Genomic DNA, 7,707 nt, shown 5'->3' with positions numbered 1-7,707 from the left:
AGACAACTGGGTCAGAGCATCTCCAAAACGTCCGGTCTTGTGGGGTGTTTCCGGTATGCAGTGGTTAGTACTTACCAAAAGTGGTGCAAGGAAGGACAACCAGTGACAGGAGACAAGATCATGGATGCTCAAGGATTATTAATGCACATGGGGAGTGAAAGCTAGCCAGTCTGGTCTGATCCCACAGAAGAGCTACTTTGGCACAATTTGCTGAAAAAGTTACTGCTGGCTATGAAAGAAAGGTGTCCGATCACGCAGAGCATTGCAGCTTGCTGCGTATGGAGCTGTGTAGCCACAGACCCGTCAGAGCGCTAATTCTCACCTCTGTCCACTGACTAAAGCACCTACAATGGGCATGTACGTAAGCATAAGTACTAGACTATGGAGCAATAGATGTAGGTGGCCTGGTCTGATGAATCATGTTGTTTTCTTTTACTTCATGTAGACGGCCGGGTGCAGGTGTATTGCTTACCTGGGGAAGAGATGGCACCGGAACGGAACAATTAGAAGAAGGCAAGCCAGGCGGGGGCAGTGTGATGCTCTGGGCAATATTCTGCTGGGAAACCTTGGGTCCTAGCATTCATGTGGATGTTACTTTGACACGTAGCACATACCTAAACATTGTTACAGATAAGTAAGGTGCCTTTTTCAGCAGGATAATGTCCCTGCCACACTTAAAAATTGTTCAAGATTTGTTTTCAGGAACATGACAAACAGTTCAAGGTGTTGACTTGGCCTCCAAATTCCCTAGATATCAATCAAGGATCTGTGGGAAGTTGCGGAAAATCTAGATACACTACATTCACAGCCTTAACAATGTCCAGTCTAGATACACAACATCCACAGCCTTGCCCAGGTCCAGTCTAGATACACTACACCCACAGCTTTACCCAGGTCCAGTCTAGATACACTACACCCACAGCTTTACCTAGGTCCAAGTCTGGATACACAACATCCACAGCCTTAACAATGTCCAGTCTAGATACACAACATCCACAGCCTTGCCCAGGTCCCGTCTAGATACACAACACCCACAGCTTTACCCAGGTCCAGTCTAGATACACAACATCCACAGCTTTACCCAGGTCCAGTCTAGATATAGCACATCCACAGCCTTACCCAGGTCCAGTCTAGATACACCAAATCCACAGCCTTAATCAGGTCCAGTCTAGATACACTACATCCACAGCCTTACCCAGGTCCAGTCTAGATACACTACATCCACAGCCTTACCCAGCTCCAGTCTAGATACACTACATCCACAGCCTTACCCAGGTCCAATCTACATGCACCACATCCACAGCCTTACCCATGTCCAGTCTGAAACTTCCCTCCTTACTAATTTTGTCATATATTTGAGCTTTTACATTTTATACGACCCCTTGACACTTATCTTTCTTATTGATACTAATTTTTATTCATTTTATTATTGTTCTCCTCTCCCATCCCTCCCTCCCTAGTTCATGGGAATACTCATTTATTCCTGTCTTCTTCGCTTTATCCTTACTTTACATCTCTGTGTTTTTCGTCTTGGGGAGCGCACACCGCTTGTCTTGATTCGCTTTCTTCCCCTTTTTGGCCATCTGCGGCTTCCATCACTTCTTTGTTGCCATAACTACAAGGAAACTTTTTGTGCCGTTTGTTGACAACCCGATCTCCTCCGCCGCTGTGTGTCCACATCTCCTCATGGTCTAACCTACGTGACACGTAAATATAGTACAGTGGTTGATTTTTAATTTGTTGCATTCTGCTCCGTCTCTCTCTACCCATGCTTTCCATGGCTCGTCCGTTCATAACGGCATACTATGTACCCTGCTATTTCAATGACCAGCATATTCATCTTGCACCTAATTGCAGTATAATACATCACAAATCAGTTTGTTTATGTATTCTTGGTTTTATTCACGTATTTGGAACTAACATCTGTTTACTTGATGACTTCACTGATAGCTGCCCTTTCCAAGAAATCCTGTTTCGCATGTTTTTGTGGCTGTTCTTGATTTGTGTAACCCTTTTTAGATGTGTATATAAGATGTTATTTTTTATTGTTTGTTCTTCCTTGGCCTGACGAAGACACATGTCCTGTGTCAAAACGCGTTGCCATATATTAAAACTATCAAGGAATTTATCATTGCTATACAATTCTTTTAGCAGAGCTTTCCTGTATATCCCTACATTTTATTACTTTTACAATATGTCTTGTACAGATGTAGCTGTCTTTATCTTGACTTTTAACGCATTAAATACACAGTGGCAAGATCCTTTATCTTTACTTCTCAATGAATTTTCAATGGCTTTTGTTGTGTGGTATTACGCAGCAGCAAGTTATCAGAGTCAAGATAAAGATGACTACATCTGTACACTGGGGCACAGTCATGCTGGAACAGAAAAGGGACTACCCCAAACCATTCCAACAAAGTTAGGAGGATAATGTTGTCCAAAATGTCTTGGTATGCTTAAGTTAGGCCAACCCCTGAAAAACAACCCCATAGCATTATTCCTCCTCTACCAAACCTTACAGTTGGCACAATGCATTAAAATAGGTAACGTTCTCCTGGCATTCGCCAAACCCAGACAGATAGAGAAGCGTGATTCGTCACTCCACAAAATACGTTTCCACTATTCCAGAAGCAGCGTACTTTAAACAACTCCATCCGATGCTTGGCATTGTGCTTGGTGATGTAAGGCTTGCATGCAGCTATGGAAATCCATGCCATTAAACTCACAGGGCACACTTTATGTGCAGATGTTAATGCCAGAGGAGGTTTGGAACTCTGCAGTAGTTAGGTCAGCATCGCGTTGGCGAACTTTATGAACTATGTGTCTCAGCACTCGACGACCCCGGTCTGTAACTTTACATTGGTTTGTGGTTTCATTTTGCAATAAAACCCACTCACAGTCAATTGTGGAATATCAAGGAGGGAAGAAACTTCACAAACTGACTTGTTGCCATGGTGGCATAGTAATACAGCACCACGTTTGAATTCAGTGCGTTTTTTAGAACAACCAATTCTTTCACAAATGTTTGTAAAGGCGACTGCGTGGCTAGGTGTTACCTCTATGGCCGGGGGTTGTCGTTCACACTTACCCCTTGACGATCCTGGCCTGGCGGTTCATCCAGAACTTTTGAAGTGAGGGAGATCCTGGCCACCAAGAAAGTAGGAGGCAGGACGTTTTACTTGGTGGATTGGAGGGGATTTGGTCCAGAAGAGAGGTCTTGGGAGCCAGAGGAGAACATCGATGCTCCTGTCCTCATGAAGAAATTTCTTTCCCACTATGGTACCAAGAAGAGGGGGCGTAAGAGGGGGGATACTGTTAAGTCTATGGCCGGGGGTTGTCGTTCAGACTTACCCCTTGACGATCCCAGCCATGGACATCTCTCTTCTCGGCGTCAGCTCCCTCCAGGGAGATGCTGGCACTCTCTTCCGGGTCCTCGGACTGTTTCCCGCAGGGCGCGCGCTCCCGCGCATGCACGGCCTTAAAGGTCCAGTACGCGTCCAGCTGTCAAACATCAATTATCAGCCCAAATGGTTGCTGGACTATTTATGGGGCTCTGCTCACTGGTTCCTTCTCTGAGCATTGTTGTATACCCTAGTTTGTCTTGCAAATGGTCTCCCAGTGTTTTCCAGTTCCCAGCGTTACCCGTTCCTGCTGCCAGTACCCTGTATCCTGTGCTATCGTATCTACAAGTGAAAGTCAAGTCGTGCCTTCCGCTGTATCCAGGGTGTCACCTGCTGTGAAAGTCAAGTCGTGTCTTCCAGCTGCATCCACGGTGTCATCTGCTGTGAAAGTCAAGTCCTGCTTCCGCTACTTACTACATTGCCTCAGGTACCTGTTCCGAACTATAGACATTGTTTTGTACCTTGTTGGCCAGCTGCTATCCCGCTACGCGGTACGGCCCAGTGGGTCCACACCCCGGGCCGTGACAGTACGCTCAGGCCATGGACCCCGCTGGCCAAGTCAAGTGCCTGTCATCCTCCCAAGCCATGCAGGTCGACCTGCAGGATCTGCAAGCATGACAGGATCAACTCTTTGTGGCAGTAGACTCCATGGCACAGCATCTAGGTGCGCTAGTTACTTCCGTCACTGCTCCTATTCAAGCTCCTCCGATCGACCCTCCTGCTACACCTCCTGGCAGCCCCAGTTCGGACTCTCGGTTGTCGCTGCCATTGCTGGCTCGGTTCCATGGAGACGCAAGTTCGTGCAGGGGGTTTCTGAATCTATGCCAAATCCACTTCACTCTGCACGCCCGAGCATTTCCTTCGGACGGTGCCAGGATCGCCTTCATTATATCCCTACCCGCCAGCAAGGCCCTGGCGTGGGCGAATCCTATCTGGGAACGACAGGGACCTGAGACTTCCAGGGGTTTGTGCGGTTATGCCGTTCCGTATTTGAGGAGCCTGGACGAGCCTCATAGGCAGCCACTGCTATCTTTAACCTGCGTCAGGAGGACGCCTCCGTAGGCGAATACACCATCCAGTTCCGGACTCTGGCAGGAGAATTGTCCTGGAACAATGAGGCCTTGGTAGCATACTTCTGGCATGGCCTATAGCCTGAGATCAAGGACAAACTGGCTGCTCGAGATCTCACAGCTGCCCTGGATGACCTGATTCTACTGTCTACCTGTGTGGACATAAGGCTCAGAGAGAGATCCCAAGAGATTCTACAGGAGAAACGGCTTCCTAGACTGGCGCCCAACTTCCAGCAAACCCTCTTGCCTTGTTCTTCTGCTGTGCCCTAGGTTCCGATGCAGGTGGATCGGCTTAAACTGTCCGATCAAGAAAAACAGCACAGGCGCACCTTTGGACTCTGCCTATATTGCGGCCTTGCGGGCCGTGTTGTGCGTTTGTGTTCCCAGAGGCCCAGGAAACCCCAATGCCTGGGATTAGTTGGAGAGACAACTCTGGGAGCTACTGCACTTAATAGAGAACTTTCGTGCAATCTGTTTATTCCTGTGACCATCATCGCTGATGAGAGACCTCATCCAGTCTCTGCCTACCTGGACTCTGGCTCCGCAGGCCAATTTCATCTGTCAATACCTTGTGGATCTTCAATTGCCTACTGTTCTGCTGGAGAGACCATTGATCGTTGCCTCGGTAGATGGACTGTCTTTGCCTGACCCAGTATTGTCTATGACCAAGCCATTAAGACTCCAAGTGGAAGCTCTTCATTCTGAGCTTATCTCCCTGTATGTCCTGTCCAAGGCCGTCAACCCCGTGCTGCTGGGTTTGCCTTGGCTCCGTCTTCACGCCCCAGTCCTGGATTGGAACTCCGGAGAGGTTCTCCAGTGGGGCCCCAAGTGTCTTGATCGCTGTCTGGTGCATGTCCATCCATTCCAGCCTTCTCCGCATCAGTCATTGACAGGGTTGCCTCCTTGTTACTCTCAGTTTGCTGATGTCTTCGACAAAAAGGAGGCAGAGATATTGCCACATCGAGAATACGATTGTACTATTGACTTGGTTCCTGATTCGTCCCCTCCTCGCGGTAGAGTATACCCTTTCTCCTTTCCAGAGACCCAGTCTATGTCGGTCTACATTAAAGAGAATCTGGAGAGGGGCTTCATACGAAAGTCTTCATCCCCGGCCGGAGCCGGGTTTTTCTTTGTCAAAAAGAAGGATGGATCCCTTCAACCCTGCATTGACTACCGAGGTCTCAATCAGATCACGGTGAAGAACAGGTACCCTTTGCCGTTGATTTCGCAGCTCTTTGATCGTATATGGGGGGCGAAAAAAATTTCCAAGCTTGACCTGCAGGGGGCTTACAATCCGGATCCGTCAGGGAGATGAGTGGAAGACTGCATTTAACACACGTGATGGACACTACGAATATTTGGTCATGCCCTTCGGCCTGTGTAACGCTCCCGCTGTATTCCAAGAATTTGTGAATTACATTTTTCGTGATCTCCTCTATGTCTGTGTTGTGGTGTATCTCGATGATACCTTGATTTTTTCCCCAGATATTGTGACTAATCAGGGCCAAGTCCGCCAGTTGTTGCTTAGATTAAGGGAAAATCATTTTTACACCAAGTTGGAGAAGTGCGTGTTCAAGAGAAGTCTCTACCCTTCCTTGGCTATATCATCTCTGATCAGGGTCTCAAGATGGACCCTGAAAAGGTCAAGGCTGTCCTGGAGTGGCCACGTCCCCAAGGCTTAAGGGCCATACAACGCTTCCTGGGATTCGCCAACTTCTACAGACTGTTCATTCCCAACTTCTCTTCTTTGACAGCCCCCATCTCCACCCTCACTAAGAAGGGTATGAATGCCAAAGGTATGGACTCCAGAGGCGGAAGTCGCATTTGAAACCTTATAAAAGGCCTTCACGTCTGCTTCCATTCTGCACCATCCTGATGTATCCCTACAGTTTTCATTAGAGGTGGATGCCTCCTCTGTTGGTGCCGGTGCACTATTATTCCAGAGGGGCTCGAAAGGCAAGACGGTGGTATGTGGTTACTACTCCAAGCTGTTTTCTTCTGCAGAGCGCAACTACTCGATTGGAGATCGGGAGTTACTGGCCATCAAGCTGGCCCTGCAGGAGTGGAGACACCTACTGGAGGGCGCAGCTCATCCTATCCTGGTCTTCACGGACCACAAGAACTTGACCTACCTACAGACGGCTCAACGGCTGAACCCTCGTCAAGCCAGATGGTCATTGTTTTTTGCACGGTTCCGGTTCGAACTCCACTACCGACCTGCCGACAAGAATGTGAGGGCCGATGCCTTGTCTAGGTCATTTGAGACAGAGGACACTGTGGAGTCCCCACAGAATATTATCGATCCTTCCTGCATCTACTCTGTTAACACTCTGAAGGTTAGAGATATTCATCCGGGAAAAACTTTTGTACGGCCGGCAGACAGAGGAAGGATTCTTCTCTGGGGTAACAGTTCCAAGCTGGCAGGACACGCGGGTGCCCGTAAGACCCGAGACCTAATTGCCCGTCAGTTCTGGTGGCCCACGCTGTCCAAAGACGTCATGGACTTTGTCTCCTCCTGTACAGTGTGTAAAGCCAACAAAGTTGCCCACTCCAGACCAGCCGGTCTGCTCCAACCACTGCCTGTGCCCGATACCCCTTGGCGGCATATTGCTATGCATTTTGTCACAGATCTGCCTCTCTCTGCGGGATGCAGTGTGATCTGGGTGGTGGTGGATCATTTTTCTAAAATGGCTCATTTTGTTCCTCTGACTGGCCTGCCTTCTGCCGCTTAACTGGCTGATCTCTTCATGCAACACATCTTCCGTCTGCACTGATTACCCCTGCATATTGTCTCGGATCGAGGTGTCCAGTTCACCTCAAAGTTCTGGAGAGCACTCTGCGACCTACTCGGTGTAAATTTGGACTTCTCCTCAACTTACCACCCTCAGTCCAATGGACAAATTGCAAGGATTAACCAAATTATGGAGAACTACCTGCGCCACTTTGTCTCCAGAAGACACGATGACTGGGTGCAGCTGTTCCTGTGGGCGGAGTTCTCTTATAATAACCATACCAGTGAGTCCACCACCTCCAGTCCGTTCTTCATAGTCTACGGCCAACATCCTCGAATACCCCTGCCCGGCTCTACTATGTCTCAGGTGCCTGCAGCCGACTCTACCTTCAGGAACTTTCTGCAGATATGGCAGCAGACACGATCTTCTATTCTGCTGGCGGTGGCCCGCATGAAGAGAAAGGCAGACACTAGAAGACGAGAACCTCTCCAGTTTCTTCAAGGT

The sequence above is a fragment of the Rhinoderma darwinii genome, chromosome 1 (assembly GCF_050947455.1).
Source record: "Rhinoderma darwinii isolate aRhiDar2 chromosome 1, aRhiDar2.hap1, whole genome shotgun sequence".
NCBI lineage: Eukaryota > Metazoa > Chordata > Amphibia > Anura > Rhinodermatidae > Rhinoderma > Rhinoderma darwinii.
This window is presented reverse-complemented; position numbering follows the sequence as displayed.